Source organism: Macaca fascicularis, chromosome 11 (assembly GCF_037993035.2).
Source record: "Macaca fascicularis isolate 582-1 chromosome 11, T2T-MFA8v1.1".
Lineage (NCBI taxonomy): Eukaryota > Metazoa > Chordata > Mammalia > Primates > Cercopithecidae > Macaca > Macaca fascicularis.
The window spans coordinates 138,634,117-138,658,602 of NC_088385.1; the positions used below are offsets into that span (position 1 = coordinate 138,634,117).

The 24,486-nt window shown below is 47.5% G+C and overlaps 1 long non-coding RNA gene across 1 annotated transcript in view; it reads right to left on the reverse strand.

The window, feature by feature from the left end:
- Positions 1-547: 547 nt before the first annotated feature.
- The window catches only part of LOC102138744 (uncharacterized), a 32,675-nt gene continuing 8,736 nt past the window's right edge, over positions 548-24,486 (reverse strand). The window contains exons 2-6 of the long non-coding RNA XR_010579673.2: positions 6,618-6,732; positions 5,427-6,075; positions 3,708-3,806; positions 2,969-3,027; positions 548-2,364 (exon numbers count right to left, since the gene is read on the reverse strand). This is a non-coding gene — a long non-coding RNA (uncharacterized lncRNA). The remainder of the gene's footprint in view (positions 2,365-2,968; positions 3,028-3,707; positions 3,807-5,426; positions 6,076-6,617; positions 6,733-24,486) is intronic.

The following is a 24,486-nucleotide window of genomic DNA, read 5'->3' on the forward strand; positions in this document are numbered from 1 at the left end:
CAATGATGGCCTCTCATTCTCTGTCCCCCTGCTAACTCCTCAGCCCAGAAGATGCCAATGAGCCAGATGTGGCCCCTCGTGTGTCTGAGTAGAACTTCAGGGAAGAGGGAGTAAACCCAGTCTCTAAGCGCCTGCCCCTGCTTCACGCCTCATCAACCACCAGGGCCCATGGCCTCGGTCAGCGCCACCAGCCGGGAGCAGAGGCAGACGAGCTTTCCTGTTAGAGCTGGGAAAGGAGCAAGGGAGGTAGGAGAGGCAGGGCTGGTTTTATAACGTTTATGAAATACACACGTGGAGGAGGCGTCTCAGTCCATTTGGGCTGCCATAACGAAATCCCTCAGACTGAGTCATTGGAAACAACAGAGACGTGTTGCTCACAGTGCTGGAGGCCAGGAAGGCCAAGGTCAAGGGGCCAGAGGCCTCCATATCTGGTGAGGGCTCTCGGGCGCCCTCTCACTGCATCCTCACAGGGAGAAGGGACAGGCGCTTCAGCAGGTCTTGTATTAGGCCGTTCTCACGCTGCTGTAAGGAAACACCTGAGATGGGGTAATTTATAAAGAAAAGAGGTTTAATTGGCTCGCAGTTCCACAGACCGTACAGGAAGCATAGTGGCTTCTGCTTGGCTTCTGGGGAGGCCTCAGGAAACTCACAATCGTGGCGGAAGGCGAAGGGGAAGCCGGCATATCACACCAATGGAACACCGAGGGATGGGAGGTGCCACACATTTTTAAACAACCAGATCTCATGAGAACTCTGTCACGACAGCAGCAGCAAAGGGCCGGTGCTAAACCACTCATGAACAATCCACGCCATGATCCAACCACCTCCCACCAGGCCCCACCTCCAATACAATTCGATGTGAGATTCGGGAAGGGACATGGATCCAAACCAAATCAGGCCTCTTTTCGAAGGCCACAGATCCCATTCAGAGGGCAAATCCCCACGACCTCATTCCCTCCTGAAAGCATCACTCTTCAGAAGCAGCAGCTCAAAGGACAAGACCTCCAAAAAACCCAACTGTGCTGTGCCTCAGTCTAGGCCACAAACACAGGCCGGGGTCCTGCCCTATGGCCCACGACTTTGTGACTTTGGTGATCTGTTCACCCACTGGCAGAGACACATCACAGGCAGCTTTTCCTGTGGACCAGTGTCTAGCTCCCGGTACAGCCACTCTGGCCCTGATGCAGGGTTGCTGTGGGAGGTTTTGGTTGCGGGCACAGCCCAGAGACGCCCCTCGCTCTGACACGGCCCCAGGCCAACCTCAGCTCTGCCCTGACTGGAGGGGCCGGGATGATCAGCATTTTTCATGTATCTGTCAGCCCGTATGTATATACTATTATTATTTGTCAATTAAAAATAAAATATTTTGGTTTGAGTGGGAGTTGAAAGAAAAAACATTAACTTTAATTTGAAAATCAGAGAAGAAATGGGGTCAGGAACACAAGACCTACGATAAGGAGGACGTCAGGACTGGCAAGGCGCCCCCCTCACTGTCCCTGGGGGTCCTCCGCAGGCCACAGACGGGGCAAGGGAGCCTGTCAGGCATTCTCCGCACCCTGCGGCCTCGCTCTGGGAGTCCAAGGCCCTCAGAGGCACGGATGTGGAACCACAGAGCGGACAGGGCGGGCTCTGCTGCTGGCACCTCTTCTCTGCACAGCGACCACCCCCCCTTTTCTGTGGTTGGATGCTGACCTCACAAGGGGGTCATGTGATGCAGGTCTGACCAATCAAGCAACTCCATCCCATTCCCAGTGATTGGTTCTGGGACAAACATGTGACCCACTGTGGCCAATCAGAACCAGGCTGGGACTTGCACAGGGAGTGCTGGGAAAGAGCCTCCGTCTCTATCTAGGACCCTCAGAGCTGCAAGGGGGGACCAGTCGCCCTCAGGTGTCCATGCTGGGAGAGACCTGGGATGGATCAGGGCCCAGATGGGGGCTGGGCAGCGGGTCAGAGCCAGGACAGGAGGTGCCACAAAGTGGGGGTATGGGGTCACAAGACCAAGCCAATGCAGAAGATCAGCCCAGGCTGAGCAGAAACACCTGCTACCTCCACTGAGCCTGGAGCCCGCCGCCCCTGATCCCCCACCTTCTCAGAACTTAAGTCCATTTTACTTATGGGAGTTGAAGCTGATCTGCTATTCTTTAAAAGCTTCCTCTCTGTAACTGTGTCATTTGAAGAATATTACACAAATGGAGGCATTCACCCTGCAGCATTTTGAGACCAGCCTTTTGCACTATTCTCTTGCAATCTGTCCAAGTCGTTATGTCATCAGATGGGAGCCGTCCTGGTGCTCACAGTCAGGCGAAGCTGTTCTCCTGGTGAACCCACACTTTACGGAACACCTGAATCACACAGAGCCATCTGTGACATGATGAAGCAAGACAAAAACAAGAACAACTGTGATCATATCAGATTACAGACAAAACACGAGCATGTTCCAAACCACAAAACAATCAACGTTCCCTCTATCTTGGCCAGTGTGAGAGACTGCAGCCTCAGCACCAAGCACAGCCGCAGGCTTGCTCTTAGCTTCTATCTAAGAATTGTTAAGATGCCTGTCTTCATCCATTTTCTGTTGCTATAACAGAATACCACAGATTGGGACCAGGCACAGTGGCTCGAACCTGTAATCTCAGCACATTGGAAGGTGAGGTGGGCGGATCACTTGAGGTCAGGAGTTCAAGACCAGCCTGGCCAACATGGCAAAACCCTGTCTCTACTCAAAAAAAAAAAAAAAAAAAAAAATAGCCAAGCATAATGACGGGTGCCTATAATCCCAGCTACTAGGGAGGCTGAGGTGGGAGAATAGCTTGAACCCAGGAGGTGGAGGTTGCAGTGAGCTGAGATTATGCCACTGCACTCCAGCCTGAGTGACAGAGTGAGACTCCGTCTCAACAACAACAACAACAACAAAGGAATACCACAAACTGGGAAATTTATAATAAACAGAAGCATATTGGCTCACAGTTCTAGAGTCTAGGAAGTCCAATATCAAGGTGCTGGCATCTGGTGAGGACTTTCTTGCTGTATCATAACAAGGCAGAGAGACAGAGAGGAGGTAAACCATCATAATAGCATGAATCCATTCATGAGCTGAACACCTCTTAACAGTCCCACTTCCCAACGCTCTCACATGAGTTTTGAAGGGGGCAAACATTCAAACCATAGCAATGCTTAATCACAGAAATACCCCCCACTTCCTAACAGCATCTAATTCGAGAAACTCCACTTCGCAAGTCACTTAACACAGGTCCCAGTCCTACGCTAAGTCCTTTTGATGCTCTCTTACTGAGAAGTCCACACTTCCCCAAGGTATGTGTTCTCCCTCACCACAATAACATCAATAAACTGAGTTTATTAAAATACACACCAAGGGGCTCTCCCACACTCACATCCTGCCTCCATCTCTCTTGGGAGCACCAGGTAAGGATCCAGGGAAGACAGCCCCACTAGCATGTGACCCCTCTGTGTCTCTGACCCCTGGGGTTCTGCATCCTCATCCAGGCTCTCAGCGATCCGAGCAGCATTTGAGAAGAATTCTCCTCACTGGCTTTTAGGGCATCTGGCACCCCCAGACCCCTCAGAAAGTACATGCTCACATCATGCCTTTCCTTGGAAACACCTGTCTTTCCTTAGGGAGGCGGGGGTGATATTGCTCCCAGTCTTTCCATCCTCTGAAGAACTCTCCTTAAATCTCAAGTTACCATTCTCTGAAGTTAAAATTCATGGGTAGAGCAGGTTTCACTGGCTCTGGATGTGTGTTTATTGAACCTTCTGGACTCAGGTTTTCCGAAATTCCCCACCTAGAATAAGAGGCAGTTCATGACTGGAATCTCAGAGGCCAAACCCACATTTAGCCCCAGCGCATCTGACTTGTCTCCCTCACACCCGACCACACTCAGACGTCCTCCCTCCATCGTCTACCTGTGAGCTGCCGTCTGCCTCCCCCAGATACAAAGAAAGACTGCAGAGGAGGGTTGCTTCTCCTCTATCCTGGGTGAGTCTGCTGCCCCCAGGAGTTTGCACCCTGGGTTGGTGAGTTTATAGAGCAGCCATTACCAATGCTAAGTGTGATCAACACCAGATGTGTTGTTATTTGTGTAAGGAATATTAGAAGTGGGTATCTATGGGTGAAGTTGCTAACTTATTACAAATCATTACAGGTCTTAGAAAAGCACTTCTGTTAGCGATGAGGGGACTTTCTAAGATATTTTGGGATATGTCCCCAACCCTGAATGTACAGGTAGAGGAAACACAGGCCTGCTGGCCTGTGCCCACGGTCCCCACATGGCCCTGTTCAGCCTGTGGATCAGAGGATGGCTGAGCATGGTGCTGCCTAAGAAGGAAAGACCCTGCCCCAGGACTTCCCTTTTCCTTCCTCTAGCAAACGCTTCCGGCAGGGTGACGCTGGGTCAGGTTTAAAGAAGGAGATCAGGATCTTCCTGGGCTTACAGAAGAGTTTGATATGGGCCATTCTGTGTTTGCCTCCTAATGAATGTCCGTGTATACGTGGCGGAATTGGTCCAGAGTTGCCTTATCATAGATTTGTATGCGAACACATAACCGTCACCACTTCAAATTCTCTGGATGTAACTACTGTCCGCCAGAAATAATCTAATAGTTGTCCAAGGACAGATTTATTCAGGCCCTTTAACAACTGTCTCCACTCCAGGAGGGCTTCCTGCGAGGCCGTGGCCAGCGATTCAGCCCCATGAAACACGCCGGGACAAAACTGCATGTGGAGATGGGATTTTGTGCCTCCAGTGAGGGGAGCTTCTCAGATACTCTGAAAGAGGTTTCTGGAACTGGGGGAGGATGGATGGCAGATTTAGTTTGAAGTGAAATTAACCAGCAAGAGTTGATGGGATGTGACTCCCGGAACTCAGGCAAGAACGCCAGCTCCTTACAATTTCATTTCCAGAGCATCAGAACTGCCAAGAGCCTGGGGTTCCCTAAGGACATCTCATCTCCCTGGATCTGGGAATAGCTTCCGGATGCCTGGGCTCTGGACAGGTGTGTGGTGCAGTCCTCACTAGCCCACGAGGTGGTGTCTCCACGGGGCTGCCTCAGTTTATTCCCCCAGTGACCGCTCACTGAGCAGTGGGCCTGTCCATGTCACTTCAACCCCATGTGCTGCATCATCTCACCTCATCCCCTGCTGCCCCCGAAGTGGGCGCTGTGACCACTCCATCCTGCAGATGAGGAAGCTGAGGCCCAGAAAGCTCAAGTGGCTGCCAGGAGCACTCATGGGCACAGCTGCCTCTCTGCCCGCATTCCTCCCATGACACCTCCCAGACCGGGAGTCACTAAGTGCCTCCAAACAGATGACAGCACCTGTAAGACACCCAGAGCAGGAGAGAAGAAACCTCTCATCTGAGGATGCACCGTTGAAAAGGAAAATGCACCACAAGTCTGAACGGTACCTCTGCAGAGGCGCGATTCAAACCAGGCTCTCTGGAGAGTGGGATGCTTCTGCAATGAGAGAGATTGTGCTTTCCAGCATTTCATGCAGAATTTTAAGTCAACGAGAGGCTTCTGATGGATACTCTGTCCTGTTCAGAAACCCAGTGAGCTTCCTGAACCCGGCTGGTGCTGCCTGGCTTTCATGCTGAGTGTGGGGAAAGGCTTATATTAGAGTCAGACCCTGGGACTCAGGACTGTGGGTGAGCCCAGCATCCCCACGCTCCAGATGGGAGAAAAGGGAACAAATGCTGTCGAGCTGTGTTTGAGGAGAACATTCTTCTTGTAATTAGTCCCTCAACTTCTAACAGCATCCAGAATGAAAAGAACAGGCCAGAACAGTGGTCTGCATAACACGCTTGTTTCAGTGCGCACTCAGACACTGCCTTCTGTCAATGCTTCACCTTCAGGCAACCTGCACCAATGCAGAAAAGACTAGATTTCTCCCAGTATCATTATTCAGCTGAAACGTTGTCTCATCCTGAAGCTGTGAAAATGCCCAACTTCCTTTCTCGTCTCCAGCACTCTCAATGAGTCCTTTCCGTTTCCACTCGATGGTTCCTCAGCTTGGCTGAAACCAGCAGCAGCTTCCTGAAGACATTGGAGCTAAAGCTTTTTTTAATTTTCCAAAAAGGAAGGGAAGTAATCTTTCAAGAGCTTGAACACCTGACCTGGCCCTGCCCCACCATCTCATTCCCTTCCTGATTCAACTGTGGCCCTATCAGCTGCAGTTTCAAAACGGCAGCACAGACCTCAGACCCCATAGATTCCCTTCCCTTCTAACCAAGTACAGACCCCAGACCCCATAGATCCCCTCCCCTCCTAACCAAGTAACAGTAACCACCTGCCTGGTGCACAAGAGACTATATCATGTGTGCATTCATATAGTCACACGACTGTGATTTACTGGGCAGCTTTTTTGTACTAGGCACTGTGCTGACTGCCCAAAAAAGGGCTACAGGGTCATGATATTGGGCTCCATGTGTGACCACAGCTGTTTCTGGGAAGAGCAGAGCTGGAGTAGTTTCTCAATCCTTCTAGTCCTTATTGTCCAGGGCCTGGGAAAACCCAGCCTTATGCGCCACCCCCACTCCCACACGGGAACAAGGCACTGGACCCAGGTCATGAACATTCAGACCCTGATGTGATCTTACCCGTGGAAGTCACAGCCATCGGGGGTTGGGGGTGATCAGAAAACTCCTGCTTCCTTATCTAAGTGCCTCTCTGTAGCAGATGACATTGAAATGATACAGACTGAAAGATGAGAATCTGTAAAAAAACAGAACAGAAAATTATGTTGGTTTGTTTCAAGTTGCCTTTCAATCATTCTCCTTTTTTCTCATTCTGTGTTGAGAATGAACTTAACACTTGATAGATATAGACACTAAGAGCTAATACACTATGTGCACAGAGCAAATGTGAAATAAGATACCGCTCTCCAAAGAGCTTAGAATCTAATCAGATAGATAAGAAAGACACAGCCCCACACAACACAAGGGATAATGTGCATGACAATGAACGACCTGGGCCAGGTGTGGCCCTGCAGTGATGGAGGAGGGAGACCAGCTGGTCTAAAGACATGAGGAGGAGGTTGGAGAAGACAAGATTATCTGGAACTTGAAAAACGATGAGCGTCTGTTGGTGTGGCTGGAACCGCATGCAGTCCCCCTTCTCCTACAACTGAGCCTCATTTTCCTTGGTGAGCCACCCATCTCATCATTCTATGTGTTTAGCAGGGCTGATCATTTTCCTGGATCTAAGATGCTCATGTGACTCACACCTGGCTAACTGCATCATCAAAATCCTTACCAGAGACAGACTCAGGGACAGACATGTAGGCTTGGGTGGACCAGTGAGACTCTGTCCTGAATTTCATTGAAACTATCAAAAAAGAATAATTCTGGGCTTTCTAGGAAGATGCAAATACAGTTGGCCTTCTGGGTCTGCAAGAGTCTGCCATCTGTGGATTCAACCAACCACAGGCAGAAAATTTTCAAAAAAGAAAAAAAAATACAACAATAAAAATCACAAATTTTTAAACTATAGTATAATAACTATTGACATAGCATTTACATTGTATTAGGTACTATACATAATCTGGAGATGATTTAAAGTATATAGGAGGATGTGTGTGCATTCTATGCAGATCCTATGCCAGGAGGATGTGTGTGCATTCTATGCAGATACTATGCCATTTGCATAAGGGACTTGAACATCCATGGAATCTGGCATCCTTGGGGGCTCCTGGAACCAATCCCCTGAGGATACTGAGGGACAGCTGTATTAGTGAGACTCAGATCCAGGCAGCTATCTTGGTATCACTGGGGACAGCCAAGGCACAAATGAGAAATCAGATCTGTGAGATGGAACAAGACAACATCTCAATACTGTCACTTGAGCCCCTAGATCTAGCCATCCCTGAGGCCATCTCTTCGGATATTTTTGTTATATGAGCCAATAAATTATAGTTTTTGCAAAAGCTGCTTTGTGTTTTGTTTCTGCCACTTCAGACTGAATTAAAACCAAATAAATCTGCCTGATACTTTGCAATGCCATGTAAGAGTCTGTTTGAGGATTGAGAGTTGGAAGAAAGCTCTAGTATTAAGAATAAAGTTTTCCAAACTTGATCTGGATCACCCCCAAGAAAAGGCTCCACATTTAGAAACAGCCCTGGGAACTCTGGCCTAACCACGGGGCGCCACTTTCTCCGCCAGAGAACACCGTGTAGCTTGTTTATGGGCTGATGTGTCTCATGACTCTCAAACAAGGGCGTAGGAAGGTGGCGTTTCCCACCACAGGTGCTGGGGGAGCTTGATCTGGCACACACACGGAAACACAGCCCTGCCCGCTTCCCCACACCATTATGAACTTTGAGGCCAACCCTTCATGAATCTGATTCTAAATCTGAAAACACACTCCTGGCTGCTTTGGAAGTGGGGCATCGTCCACAGGGTCTGTGTGTGGTGCTGCCGCCCTGAGCCTCTGCTCTCTGCTCCTCCCGTCAAGGAAGGCCAGGAGTGAGGTGGGGAGATGGCAAAGGACCAGCTCCTTTCTCTAACCACAGAGCCTCTCCCCCAGGAGGATGCTCCAGAAAAGCAGCTCCCAATGAGGAAATTGCACATCTTGGATTCCTGGATTAAGGAGGGGAGCCGAAGAAACCAACTGAGCACGGCCAGGCCGTGCAGCTCTGGTTGCCATCCCTGACCAAGGGTCCTGCCAACCCAAGGGCACTCACCCTGGCAGAAGCCTCAGCCTGGCCCCTCCAGGCGGCAGGAGGAAAGTGAGGAGACAGGAAGGTTGCTCCTGGCTCCAGGGCCTGGAGGCCTCAAAGCTGGAGTTCTCCAGGGGCTTCTGGTGGCAGAGTCAGCTTCAGGCGACCTCTTGAGTATCAGATTTAATGACCTGGAAAAGAAGCTGCCTGGAGCTTTCCTGGCCAGAAAACTGTGCTTGCTTTAATTGTTGAATGGAACAACTACATTACAGAAAGTCTAGGGAACAGAGGGGAAATGGTGCCCAAATACCAGCAGCATAACACAATAAAATGTCATCTTGCTTATTGCCTTCCAGGGTATAAGTGTTTTATGATTGCCGTCCTGTTTTTCAAAAATGTGGCAACTTTTCTAACTGCTTGACATGAAACCATTTTCAATTTTATTGCTTTAACAGCAGCATGATTAATGAGTGCCTGTCAGTTCAATGAACTGGTGTCACCCCATCTCAGGAAATCATTGGTAAATAACTTGATAAATAACTTCTCCAACTTGATGGCCAGTGGAAGGCTCAGGAGTCCCAGCACAGGGCCTGGAGTGGACCTACGGCTGCAGCCATGGTGCAGTGTGAGGAAACTGGTTTCAGGTGCAGAGCTGGTACCTGGGCAGGTGCAAAGAGCTGAGCCCGCAAGTTTGCCTCATCAGGAGAAACTGATGCCCCTGAGGCCCTGTAGTCCGGCCCCGAAGTCCGTTGTGAACACACTCCAGGATTTCACACACGCAGCCTGGCACCAGTGACAGGCTCTGGAAATACTGCAAATAACACGAGAGCACAGAGGTCTCCCTCTGCAGAGCAAAGCAGACCGTGAGAATCGGCCAGCACCCGTTCTTGACGAGTACAGACATTAAGCCTTCACTTAACAGGGGACTCTAATGGGTTCGAGTCCTGCAGAGTCTCTAAGCTTGACCCTCTCTGGAGATTGAGTACGGCACCTCCAGACCGTCAGGGCATAGAAGACAGGCGTGGACCAGGACCGCATGCTCGCCGACTACAGCTGCAGGTCTCACCACTGCGAACATGAGAATGATGATAGAGACCACCCTGCGCTGCTCACATGTGGCTTATTTTTTTGTCTCCATCTGTTCCAGGAATTTATTCTGTTCTCTCTGTCTAAAACACCATCCATCCTGTGTAGCAAGGAAAATTTTAGGCCCTCTCAAGTCCTACCTTGATTTAAAATATGGACTTGTAATAAAGAGGAAAATGAAATGCAGAGATTCCTGGCAAGATGCTAAAATGTCTGGAGCTAAAACCTGAGTTGTCTGCGTAATAAGCCAACTTAGTGCCAGATCAGAAAATGTGCGCAGCCCATACACATTTCCCAAGCTCTAGCCACAGAGATTAAAGGTAAAGATGGAAAAGAACATTCTTTCATACCAGGATTTCATGACCATGAATTTTCCCCACTATCTTCCTAATTCGGGGTCTGCAGACACACTGAAAGATAATCTTTGTAAGGATGAATGGCCAGGCCAGAATGTTAGTGGCCTGTGTGTTCAGGAGGCAGTGACATGATCCTATTTGATCCCAGACTGTGAGGCAAGACTCCCTGGTTCAAATCCAGGCTCGAACACTCCATAGCTGGGTGATGCTGGGATGAGTGAGTTCACCTCTCTGAGTAAAATTTAGCTGCCTCATTTATAAAATGGAATGACAACAGTCCTCACTGCAAATGATTATTGAGGAAATGAAATAAGTTACCTATCATTCTTGGTTCGCAATATGAACTCAATGAATGCTAGTGGGAGGATGATGGAGGACGAGGAAAAGTCTTGTCACAGATACAGTATTTAAGATAAATAACTCTTTTTTTTTTTTTTTTTTTTTTTGAGACAGAGTCTCGCTCTGTCGCCCGGGCTGGAGTGCAGTGGTGTGATCTCGGCTCACTGCAAGCTCCGCCTCCTGGGTTCATACAATTCTCCTGCCTCAGCCTCCCGAGTAGCTGGGACTACAGGTGCCCACCACCATGCCTGACTAATTTTTTCTATTTTTAGTAGAGACGGGGTTTCACCATGTTAGCCAGAATAGTCTCAATCTCCTGACCTCGTGATCTGCCAGCCTCGGCCTCCCAAAGTGCTGGGATTGAAGGTGTGAGCCACCACACCCAGCCTAAGATAAATAACTCTTAAGGTCCCTATTGATGTCTGGTGGTTTGATGAATTGATTCATTCAACAAGTGATTATTGGAAAGATTAAATAAAATGATGCATGCAAAGTTCTTAACTTAGCATCCTCTAAATTAAAGTGTCCAATAGATGTTCATTGTGAATATGATAAAGATAATGGTAATAGTTATAATAATGATGGTGGTGATGGTGATGATGATGGTGAGGGTGATGGTGATGATGATGATGGTAGTAGTGGTGATGTTGGTGATGATCATAATAGGATGATGAGTATGGTGGTGATGATGGTAATAAGGATGATGCTGGTGATGATGGTGACGATGCTGATGGTGGTGGTGATGTTGGTGATGATTATCATGATAGTGAAGATGACAATAGTGGTGGTGATGATGGTGATAATGATGATGGTGGTGATGATGGTGATGATGGTGATGGTGGTGATGATGGTAGTGATGGTGATGATGGTAATGATGATGGTGGTGGTGACAATGGTGATAATGATGATGGTGGTGATGATGGTGGTGATGATGCTGATGGTGGTGGTGATGTCAGTGATGATTATCATGACAGTGAGGATGACGACAGTGGCGGTGATTGATGGTAATGATCGTGGTGGTGATGATGGTGATAATGATGATGGTGGTGATGATGGTGATGATGGTGGTGGTGATGATGATGGTGATCGTGGTGATGATGATGGTGATCGTGGTGATGATGGTAATGATGATGATGGTGGTGATGATGCTGATGGTGGTGGTGATGTCAGTGATGATTATCATGATAGTGAGGATGATGATAGTGGTGGTGACAATGGTGATAATGATGATGGTGGTGATGATGGTGATGGTGGTGATGATGATGGTAGTGATGGTGATGATGGTAATGATGATGGTGGTGGTGACAATGGTGATAATGATGATGGTGGTGATGATGCTGATGGTGGTGGTGATGTCAGTGATGATTATCATGATAGTGAGGATGATGATAGTGGTGGTGACAATGGTGATAATGATGATGGTGGTGATGATGCTGATGGTGGTGGTGATGTCAGTGATGATTATCATGATGGTGAGGATGATGATAGTGGTGGTGACAATGGTGATAATGATGATGGTGGTGATGATGCTGATGGTGGTGGTGATGTCAGTGATGATTATCATGATGGTGAGGATGATGATAGTGGTGGTGACAATGGTGATGATGATGGTGGTGATAATGGTGATGATGGTGGTGGTGATGATGATGGTGATGATCTAATGATGATAATGGTGATGATGATAGTGGTGATGTTGGTGGTAGTGATGATGACGGTGATGGTGATGATATGGCTGAGGAGGATGACAGATAAGAATGAGGAGAATCCAATAGATACATCTAAAATAAGTAACTACCTGTGTGACCCTGCTAATCACAGGTGGATTTAGATAAATTTGTCCATATTTATCAAGAACTCACTAAGGACCAGGTGCTCTGCTAGGAATTTTTTCATCAGAGAGGCTTCCACATGTGCACAATAACTCAGGTATAAAAGTATTCTCTGTGGCCTTGATGGTAGCAGCAAAATAGCAGAACTGTCCAAATGCCCATCACTAGGCAAGCGATGAAGACTCGGAGGCTCTTCTGCATTCTTAGCTGCCACATTCCATCAGATCCCAAAGGCAACACCAGAAGCTCCTCTGACATTTCTTCCCCTGCATCTCCCCCTGTGTCCAGTGAGGCTGGGCCACGGGCGGGGACCAGAGGGTCTGCCTAAGAACAAGGTGGGCTCCACTGTCTGCTTTCTCTGAAGAAAGCTACAGGAGCCACAAAGTCTGGGTGAGTGAGTGTGTGGGGGTTTTTAAGATGAAAAAGTTCCCAGGGAAGAGGATGAGGGGAGGGGTACCAGGAGGGAGAAGACAGCAAGTGGGAAGAGCCTGGGCTTTGGGGCCAGATGACACCCAGTTCTATTCCTGAGGCCACCCGGGCCAGCTGTGCAGTCTCAGAACATGGCTGAACCTCTCTGGGCATCCATGGTCTCACTGTGGAAAAACAATGAGTGCCTTCCTCATGAGGATGGATGGGTGGCCAGGTATATGTAAACTAAGACGTTTGATGTATGACGCTATTTCATATCATAACATTTTCTGATGTTACCCAACTCAAATCCACACCCACTTTTCTCTACTACCAGTGTCTGAACTGTGAGATGCCTAACAAGGTTAGGTATAAAATATGGGGATCCTGGTCCCATTTTACTGAAAATATGCTTCTTGGAGTTTAAGCTTTCTCCCTCCATTAAACATAGAAACTTTTCAGAGGGATCAGCCTGTGCTTTCTTCACTGGGGTTTTCATATAATGAGTGGAGCCTCCTTGTATTAGTCCATTTTCACACTGTTGATAAAGATATACCTGAGACTGGGTAATTTCTGAAGAAAAAGAGGTTTAATGAACTCACAGCACCAGATGGCTGGGGAGGCCTCACAATCATGGCAGAAGGTGAGAGGCACATCTTACATGGTGGCAGACAAGAGAGAATGAGAACCCAGTGAAAGGGGTTTCCCCTTATAAAACCATCAGAGTTCGTGAGACACGTTCACTCCCACAAGAACAGTCTGGGGGAAACCGCCCCCGTGATTCAGTTGTCTCCTACCGGGTCCCTCCCACAACACGTGGGAATTATGGGAGCTACAATTCAAGATGAGATTTGGGTGGGGACACAGCCAAACCATATGACTCCTGAATCTACATGAAAGACATGAAGTGTGCGCAAGGGGAGAAAAGGTTTTAAGCCAGTGAGCGGCTGGGGGCTGTGTCACTGCAGCACCGCACAGACTGCTCTGACTGATGCCTCTCCCATTCATTGGCACTGTGCAATGAAGCCTCCTGGAACTAAGATGTGGCCTCAGTTGAAGGTGGGATCCAAATTGACTATGATTAATTCCACCTTCCAATTAAACATGAGTTCCTAAAAGAAATCTGCCAGCATCACAAAAAGAAAAACAAAACAAATCCCTTTCTTCCATGTCCATGTTCTGTGATCTGGGACGCATGTCTGCTGTACCGGTATTTAAATTCTCACATGCTTATCCTTAACTCCACTCCTGGCTTCCTCGTGGGCTTCTGGAGGAAGGAGGGTATTTGTCATCCACCCCTGCTCACTGCACATTCTTGACAGGGCCTCGCATCTGACAGAAAATCAGGGGAAGGTGACCATTTGGCACCACTCCCACCAACTTCAGATTGCTTGAAGGCTGGATTAAGGCCAGGGTGAAATGTACGGGAAGAAGCCACTCTCTTCCAGGGGCCCTCCCTGCAGTGAGGCTTCGTCGTACTCTGCGTGAACCTCCAACTCTTTAATTAAAACTGAAGGTTGAGGGAGCCCAGCTGCCTGCAGACTATCTGACTTTGGCTCATAGCCAGTTCCAACCCAGTTGGAGTAAAATACGCAGTTCCTGGGCTCCTGATAAAATTAATTAAGAGAAAGCTGACAGAGAGATAGATGGAGGTTGCAGGACTCACAGAACCAGCCAGCGATCCATTCGTGGGGAGCTTGTGTTGGGGACCACAAACTCAGTCTCCTACCAGGGCTGCTTTGGTGACATGAAGTCCTCAGACCTAGCCAAGGGCTGTCAAGAAGGAATAGAGCCCAGGGTGCCAAGCCTTACTGCTCACCTGGAGAAATCACATGGTGTTGACATCTGGTCCAGGTTCTTCCTAAACAGGCCAAATTCAGCAGGTCCAGGCTGGACTGGGATGACAGGTCACTGCCTTGTGATCCTGTCTGACAAGCTACAAGAAACCGGTGCGCCTGACCAGAGAGACCAGGATGAGGTGAGCTCCATGGAGGCTCCCAGCTCACTCAGCTGAATTCACTGCTGCTTGTGAATTGTGTGATGTATGTGCATATATGCGTGCATCTGTGTGTTTCTGTGTGCATGTGCACACCTGTGTGTGCATGTGTGTGCATCCGTGTGTATGTATGCACCCGTGTGCACGTGTGCATATGTGTGCATCTGCGTGTGCAGCTGTGTGCATCTGTGTGTGCATGTGTGTGTATCTGTGTGTCAGTATGTATGCATCTGTGTGCGCATGTGTGCACGTGTGTGCATCTGTGTGCACGTGTGTGCATCTCTGTGTGCATGTGTGCTCTATATTTCAAAGGGGGGCCAGAGGATGCCACACAGAAGGCCCCATGCAGAGCTGGTCATGGAGGAAGGAACATCAGGCCCGATCCCTCTGCATCCCCGCAGCGTTTTTTTCTGGGAATTCTAACACAAACTGAAGCCCTTCAGCCTCACTGCATTAATCTACTTGCCCCAGGAAGCTCCAGCTCGAGCCATGCACCACCCACGCCCCTCCAGAGCTCAGCAGCCACACAGCCCCGCCCCATTTTCCATGCACCTAAGCTGCCCACGGCTGTGCTACAGTCAGCCCCAATAACTGTGATCAATGGGCCTGGCGGGGGAGGTGCCAGGGTACCAGCGGGCAGGGGAATGGGAGGAAGCCCATGAGGTGGGACCCTTTCCTAGAAGAACCACTGCTTTTGCAGGCCTTATTTAGAGGGACCCCCTTTATGGGGCTTTCCACCAAGAAAACGATCACCTGGATTTAACCAATGCCCTAAGAGGCAGCTGTTCCCATCACCTTCGTGAGTGCCACAATTCACGAAATGTCTCCTTTATGCACGGGTATTTAAGCTGTGGGGTTTGGAAACGGGAGCATTACTGACAGAAGCAGGCCTGGTCAGCAACCCGCTGGGGGCTGGGTCCAGCTCTCAAACAGCTTTGCCTGCACGCAGTAGTGCCTCAATCCTTTTTTATGTCCATGCTTTCAGGTAGGTCAAGCATTGCCCTCACTCCCCCTGTGCCCCCTCCTGTACCCAGCCACTTCACAGCTCTGTGTTCCCTGTCTGGTCTCAGAGGGCAGGTGGGTTTGCAACCCCTGACCAGGAGTCGGTCCTGGTCCCAGCATTCCTTGGAGAGACTACATTTCCCAGCATTCTTTGCAGCTAGGTCTGGTCCAGTGCTGGGTTTGGGCTAAGGAAGCAACAACAAAATGATGTAAGCAAATTCCAGCCCACAGATCTGTAAGGAAGCTCACTCTCTCTTCCCCAACCCTCTGAGCACATGTTGCAGGGAAGCAACTTCAGACAGCTGACGAGAACAGACTGGGGCATGGCAGAGACTTCAGTCTATGACACAATTCTCCCATCCCTCTCCCTCTCCTCAGACCTTGCTATTCCCTGTGATACAATAGTATTGAAATTAGGCCAATTAATAACCCTACAATGGCCTCTAAGTGTTCAAGTGAAAGGAACGGTCGCACATCTCTCACCTTAAATCAAAAGCTAGACATGATTAAGCTGAGGGAGGAAGGCATGTGGATAGTCGAGATAAGCCAAAAGCCAGGCCTCTCACACCGAACAGCCAGCCAAGTTGTGAATGCAAAGGAAAAGTTCTTGAAGGAAATTAAAAGTGCTTCTCCAGTAAAACATGAATAAGAAAGCAAAAAGGCTTTTCTTTTTGCTGATACGGAGAAGGGTTTAGTGGTCTGAATAGAAGATCAAACCAGCCACAGCATTCCTTTAAGCCAAAGCCCAATCCAGAGCAAGGCCCTAACTCTCTTCAATTCTGTGAAGGTTGAGAGAGGTGAGGGAGCTGCAGAAGAAAAGCTGGAAACTAACAGAGGTTGGTTTATGAGGTTTTAAGGAAAGACACCATCTTCATAAGATAAAAGTGCAAGGTGAAGCAATGAGTGCTGATAGAGAAGCTGCAGTAAGTTATCCAGAAGATCTAGTCAAGGCCATTGATGGTGGCGGCACTAAACAACAGATTTTCAGTGTAGACAAAACAGTCTTCTAACAGGCATTAGAAGATGCCATCTAGGACTTTCACAGCTGGGGAACAGAAGTCAATGCCTGGCTTCAAAGCATCAAAGGACAGGCTGACTCAGCTAGTTAGGGGCTAACCCAGCTGGTGACTTTAAGTTGAAGCCAGTGGCCATTTACCATTCCCCAAATCCCAGGGCCCTGAAGAATGATGCTAAGTCCACTCTTCCTATGCTCTGTAAATGGAACAACAAAGCCTGGATGACAGCACACCTGTTTACGGCATGGTTTATTCAATATTTTAAGCCCGCTGTTGAGGTCTACTGCTCAGAAGAAAAGATTTTTTTCAAAATACTACTGCTCATTGACAATGCACCTAGTCCTCCCAAGAGCTCTGATGGAGACATACAAGAAGATTCATGCCTGTAAACACAACATCCGTTTTGCAGCCCATGAATCAAGGAGTAATTTTTTTACTTTCAAGTCTTATTTAAGAAATACACCAGCCTGGGCAACACAGGAAGACCCCCATCTCTATAAAAAAAATTAAAAATTAGCCAGGCATGAGAAAGACACCAGGCCTCGCTATTCACAGGCATGTTCTTGTCGTCCCTGCTACTTGGGAGGCTGAGGTGAGAGCATGGTTTGAGCCTAGGAGGTTGAGGCTGCAGTGAACCATTATTACACACCACTGCACTCCCACCTGGGCAATAGAATTAGACCCTATCTCAAAAACAAAAAAAAAAAAAGGAAATACATTTTGTAAGACTATAGCTGCCATAAACATCAATAGTGATTCCTCTGAAGAACCTGGACAAAGTACATTGAAAACCTCTGGAAAGGATTCACCACCCCACGTGCCATTAAGAACATTCACAATTCATGGGAGGAGGTCAAAACAGCAACATTAACAGGAGTGTGGAAAAAGTTGATTCCAACCCTCATGGATGACTTTGAGGGACTCAAGACTTTAGTGCAGAAAGTCACCGCAGATGTAGCTGAAATAGCAAGAAAACTAGAACTAGAAGTGGAGCCTGAAAAGGGACTGAATCACTGCAGTCTCATGAGAAAACATGAACAGATCAGGAGTTGTTTCTTATGAATGAGCAAAGAAACTGGTCTCTCGAGATGAAATCTACTCCTGGTGAAGATGCTGTGAGCATTGTTAAAATGACAATAAAGGATTTAGAATATTTCATAGACTCAGTTGTTAAGCAGTGGCACGGTTTGAGTGGATTGACTCTAATTTTGCAAGAAGTTCTACTGTGGGTAAAATGCTATCAAACAGCATCACTTGCTACAGAGAAATCTTTCTTGAAAGGAAGAGTCAAGCAATGTGGAAAACTTCATTGTTGTCTTATTTTAAGACATTGCCACAGCCAGCCTAACCCTGAGCAATCAGCTCTCTGATCAGTCAGCAGACATTCACACTGAGGCAAGACCCTCCACCAGCAAAAAGATTAGGACTCGTAGAAGGTTCAGATGAACCTTAGCGTTTTCTAGGAATAAAGTATTTTTAATTAAGGTATGTGCATTTTTTTAGACATAATGCTATTGCACACTTAATAGTCTATGGTATCTTCTAAATGTAATTTTCATATGCACTGAGAAAACAAAATATTCATGTGACTTGCTTTATTGCAGTATTCGCTTTACTGTAGTGGTCTGGAACTAAACCCACAATATCCCTGAGGTGTATTGGCCTCAGTTTCTTGAAATATTCTTTGGGGTCACTAAAGTGTGTTTTGTTTGCTCATTAAAAGCAGATATCAACTATGCACAGCTCATCTGTTGGCCTAGCACCCCCTGGCCCTGTATCTTTTAGGACAAGCTAACCCTTTCCTTTGGGAAGCAGGCTCTCCTCACCCCAGAGGCTCTGGTGAGAACCAACCATCACTATCATCCTTTCTCTTTTGCCACAGAGGTTTACCCTAAGGCACACCACTCAAACAGCGCCAGTCAGAGCCTTCCCCAGGATTTAGACACAGAAGTCTGGGAGAACAGGACCAATGAGAGCCCTTCCCTGGGATTTAGACACAGAAGTCTGGGAGAATGGGACCAATCAGAGCCTTTCCCTGGGATTTAGACACAGGGCTCTAGGAGAACAGGACCAATCAGAGTTCTTCCCTGGGATTTAGACACAGAGGTCTGGAAGAACAGGACCAATGAGAGCCCTTCCCTGGGATGTAGACACAGGGCTCTGGAAGAACGGGACCAATCAGAGCCCTTCCCTGGGATTTAGACACAGGGCTCTAGGAGAACAGGACCAATCAGAGTTCTTCCCTGGGATTTAGACACAGAGGTCTGGGAGAACAGGACCAATGAGAGCCCTTCCCTGGGATTTAGACACAGAAGTCTGGAAGAATGGGACCAATCAGAGCCTTTCCCTGGGATTTAGACACAGGGCTCTAGGAGAACAGGACCAATCAGAGTTCTTCCCTGGGATCTAGACACAGAGGCCTGGGAGAACAGGACCAATGAGAGCCCTTCCCTGGGATGTAGACACAGGGCTCTAGGAGAACAGGACCAATCAGAGCCCTTCCCTGGGATTTAGACACAGGGCTCTAGGAGAACAGGACCAATCAGAGTTCTTCCCTGGGATTTAGACACAGAAGTCTGGGAGAATGGGACCAATCAGAGCCTTTCCCTGGGATTTAGACACAGGGCTCTAGAAGAACAGGACCAATCAGAGTTCTTCCCTGGGATTTAGACACAGAGGTCTGGAAGAACAGGACCAATGAGAGCCCTTCCCTGGGATGTAGACACAGAAGTCTGGAAGAACGGGACCAATCAGAGCCCTTCCCTGGGATTTAGACACAGGGCTCTAGGAGAACAGGACCAATCAGAGTTCTTCCCTGGGATTTAGACACAGAGGTCTGGAAGAACAGGACCAATGAGAGCCCTTCCCTGGGATGTAGACACAGGGCTCTGGAAGAACGGGACCAATCAGAGCCCTTCCCTGGGATTTAGACACAGGGTTCTGGAGGAAAGATGCTCCCCCAGTCCTCTGGGGCCACCAGCTGGGGTTATGGACACCCAGATATGCTACAGACCTGCCTCCCCTCCTGCTGCCAGCACACAGTAGGACCTCGCTCCCCATTGTGGGCTTGGACAGGCAGCATCAGCATCACTGGGATGACTGATAGAAGTATAGCACTCTGAGCTCCACTCAGAGCTCCTGAATCAAAATCTGCACTGTCAGGAGTCCTCATGGGAGGTGTCACACCGGAGCCTGAGAAGTGCCCAGAGGAGAACATGAGGCCGGTGCACGCCCTGTCCAATCCACGGCGCATCCAGGAACTTCTCCGATGCTCCCTTGAGTCTGAGGTGGGGTGCCCTGTGAGGGAGGCTGGCCCTCCTCTGCTAACTGTGCCCCCAGATGCCCTGGAGTTCAGCCAACACACTGGGATTCTCACATATAATCCCATTCACAAGGCCGTGAGGGCAAGTGCACAGCTTGAGAAGTCACCCTTCATTTATTTGTCTTTGGAATGAACTCCTGAGCCCCTTTCTGGAAGGGATCCCAGCTGGCGTCTCACTCTTTTGTCTCTTGCAGGGCAAGGACTGAATCAGCCAGCAGTTGGCCTCTCTGGAAGTTCCCCAGAAATTCACTGAAGGATTTCTGTAAGGGGCTCTGGCTCTGGCCCTCTGCTCCTTTTGCTCTCTCCCGTCCACTCCGCCTGACTTTGCTTTGGGAGAAGTGACCTTCCTCTCCTGGACACACCCAAGAACTGTCCATCATGGCAACCCCTGCCTGCAGCCAAGTGGTGGACATGTGACTCAGGCTGGCCACTCACCCCCTGGAATGTGATGCCAGAGCGGAGGGACCCCAAACTCAGGAGCGTGGAGGTAATTCCAGGGATCTCTGTTCAGAAGTGTTTGGCCTCCAGTATTTCATTACCTTTTTTTATTAATAGAGACAGGGTCTCACTGTGTCACCCAGGCTGGAGTGCAGTAGTATAATCACAGCTCACTGCAGCCTCAACCTCCTGGACTCAAGTGATCCTCCCACCTCAGCCTCCTGAGTAGCTGGGACTACAGACACACACCACCATGCCTGGCTAATTTTTATTATTATTATTTTTTTGTAGAGATGGGTCTTGCTGTGTTGCCCAGGCTGGTCTCAAACTCCTGGCCTCAAGCAATCCTCCTGCCTCAGTCTCCCAAAGTGTTGAGATCACAGGCATGAGCCACCACGTCCTTTTTTTATGGCCGGATAATATTTCATTGTATGCATATACAATCTTCCCCCTTCATCTGCAGGGGATAAGTTCCAAGACCCCCAGTGGAAGCCTGAAACCATGGATAGTACTGAACCTTATATACACTGCTTTTTTCCTATACACACATAGCTATGATAAAGTTTAATTTATAAATTAGATGAGGTAAGAGATTAACAACAATAACCACTAATAGGACAATTATAACAATGTACTGTTCACAATGTCACGGAAAGAAGATTCATTCTTACTGTAGATCCTGGCAACCTCATTATGTGATTGTTTTTCTTTCCTCATTAAGTACAGAACTTTCACATTTTACTTAAAGGAAGCACTTTATGGCTTTCTTGGACATGTGCAAATTGCCGGCACCACTAGCCTTGCGCTTCTGGCTGTTCATTAAGTAAAATCAGGTTTTCTTAAGCACAAGCACTGAAGACACAGTCCAGTGACGCCAAGGCAGTAAATCTGATGACCAAAGCAGCTACTAAGTGGCCAGTGGGCAGATAGAGCATACAGCATGGGTACGCTGGGCAGAGAGGTGATTCACATCCTGGGTGGCATGGTAAGCGTTAGTCACGCTACTCATAATGGTGTGATGACTTATTTCTGAAATTTTCTATTTAATATTTTTGGACTGTGATTGACCATGAGTAACCAAAACCTCAGAAAGCAAAACCTCAGATAAGGAGGGGCTCCTGTGCTACATTTTGTTAAACCATTTGTTATTTGATGGACGTGTGGGTTGTTCCCAGCTTTTGACTGTTATGAATAAAGCTGCCCTGAAGGTTGGTGTACAAGTTTTTCTGTGCACATTATGTTTTGCTTCTTCTTGGGTACGTAACTAGGAGTGGAGTTGCTGTGTGGTGTGGTGACTCTATGTTTAACCATTTGAGGAACTGCCAAACTGTTCTCCAACGTGGCTGCACCATCTTCCACCCCCACCAGTGGTGATGAGGATTCAGATTTCTCCACATCCTCGGAAACATTATTATCTGATTTTTTATCATAGGCATTTTAGTGTGTGTAGAGTGGCATGTTACTGTGGTTTTGATGTGCATTTCCCTGATGACTAACTGTGCCAATTTTTCTTCATGTGCTTATTGTGTATTTAATGTGTCACTGTATATATTTTCCTTGGAGAAATGACTATGCATATCCTTTCCATTTTGTAACTGGATTATTTGACTTATTGAGTCCAAAGAGTTCTATGGTAGGATTTGCAAATATATATATACACACACACACACATACACACACATATATACACACATATATATACACATTATATATACACATATATACATATATATACACATATATATAATTTTTTTTCTAAATATAGAGACAGGGTCTTGCCATGTTGTCCAGGCTGGTCTTGAACTCCTGGCCTCAAGCAATCCTCCTGCCTTGGCCTCCCAAAGTGCTGTGATTACAGGCATGAGCCACTATGCCTGGCCCTCCACTTTCTTGCTGGTATTCTTTGACGCACAAAGGTTTTTCATTTTGATGAAATCCAATTTATCTATTTTTTTCTTTTGTTGCTCATTATTATTGTTGTTGCTCATGGTTTTAAACCTTATCTAAGAATTTTTGGCCAAATCCAAGGTCAGTAGTATTTTCCTCTAAGAGGTTTTATAGTTTTAGCTGTGACAGGTAGGTCTTTGATCCACTTTGAGTTAACTTTTGGGTATGGTGGGTGGTAGAGTCCAGCTACATTCCATGGCATGTGGAAATCCAGTGATCCCAGCACCATATGTTGAAAGAACAATTCTTATCCCATTGAGTGGTCTTGACACCATTATGGGAAATCAATTGGCCCCAGATATATGATTTTATTTCTAGAGTCTCAATTTTATTCCATTAATCTTGATGTCTATCCTTGTGCCAGTACCACCCTGTCTTGATTACCACTGCTTTACGGTAAGTTTTGAAAGCGAAGCTGTGGGCTGTCCTACTTCATTCTCCCTTTTCAAGATAATTATTATTCGGCATCCCTTGCAATCCTGAATGAATTTTGGAATCAGCTTGTCAGTTTCTACAGAGAAGTCAGCTGGGATAATGATAGGGATTGTGTAGAATGTGCAGATCTGATTCAGTAACATGAGATGCTTTTTCACTTATCTAGTTCTTAAGTTTTTCTAAACAACATTCTGTAGTCTTCAAATTATATATTTTATACTTGTTTGTTGTTAAATTCATGTCTAAGTATTTTGTTCTTTTTGATGCTATTGTAAATGAGATTATTTTCTTAAACTCATTTTTTATTTTCTATTGCAAGTGTATAGAAAGACAATTGATTTTGTATATTAATCTTGTATCCTGCAACCTTGCTGAATTCATGGATTTTTTGTTTTTTGTGGGTTTTTTTTTTTGGCAGGGGTCAGGGGGACAGTCTTGCTCTGTCACCCAGGCTGGAGTACGGTGTCATGATCTCTGCTTACTTCAGCCTCCACCTCCCAGGTTCAAGTGATTCTCCTGCTTCAGCCTCCCAAGTAGCTGGGATTACAGGTGCATGCCACCACACCCAATTTTTGTGTTTATTAGAAACGAGCTTTTGCCATGTTGGGAAGGCTGGTCTTGAACTCCTGACCTCAAGTGATCCACCTGCCTTGGCCTCCCAAAGTGCTGGGATTACAGGCCTGAGCCACTGTGCCTGGCCCACATCTGTTTTTAATATCAACATTTTTTCCTTAACAAATGTCAGATCTAACAAATGTCAGATAACAAATGTAATCTTCGGCTCAACTTGTACCAACTAATTTTAAATCTCATCTCTTATAGCGGGGGATATAGGGGTTATAATGGCCTAATGGTAAAGATCTTGCTTGACTCAAAAGCATTCTCTGGGTTAGAAACACTTCTCTTCACTGTGTAATTCCCATGCAAATAAAACAAGGCCATTTATGTGGACAGCATCAATAACCACTTATGTGGCTAATGTCAATCAGCTGCTAAAATTTCAACTGCTGGTGTTACAGGAAAGGGGTCCCGATCCAGACCCCAAGAGAGGGTTCTTGGATCTCACACAAGAAAGAATTCAGGGTGAGTCTGCAGTGCAGAGCAAAAGCAAGTTTTTTTTTTTTTTTTTTTTTTTTTTTTTTTTTTTTTGAGACGGAGTCTCACTCTGTCGCCCAGGCTGGAGTGCAGTGGCGCGATCTCGGCTCACTGCAAGCTCCGCCTCCCGGGTTCACGCCATTCTCCTGCCTCAGCCTCCCGAGTAGCTGGGACTACAGGCGCCCACAACCGCGCCCGGCTAATTTTTTGTATTTTTAGTAGAGACGGGGTTTCACCGTGGTCTCGATCTCCTGACCTTGTGATCCGCCCGCCTCGGCCTCCCAAAGTGCTGGGATTACAGGCGTGAGCCACCGCGCCCGGCAAAAGCAAGTTTATTAAGAAAGTAAAGTAGTGAAAGTACAGCTACTCCGTAGACAGAGTAGGGCATTTCTAAAAATAAGAGAAGGAAGGCGACCGCCCTAGGTACGGTGCTTGTGTACACGGGGAGATGGGCCCTGGGTACGGTGCTTGTGTACATGGGGAGATGGGCTCTGCTACGAGGGTCTGTGGTAAAGGATTAATTTTCTTAATTACTATATTTTG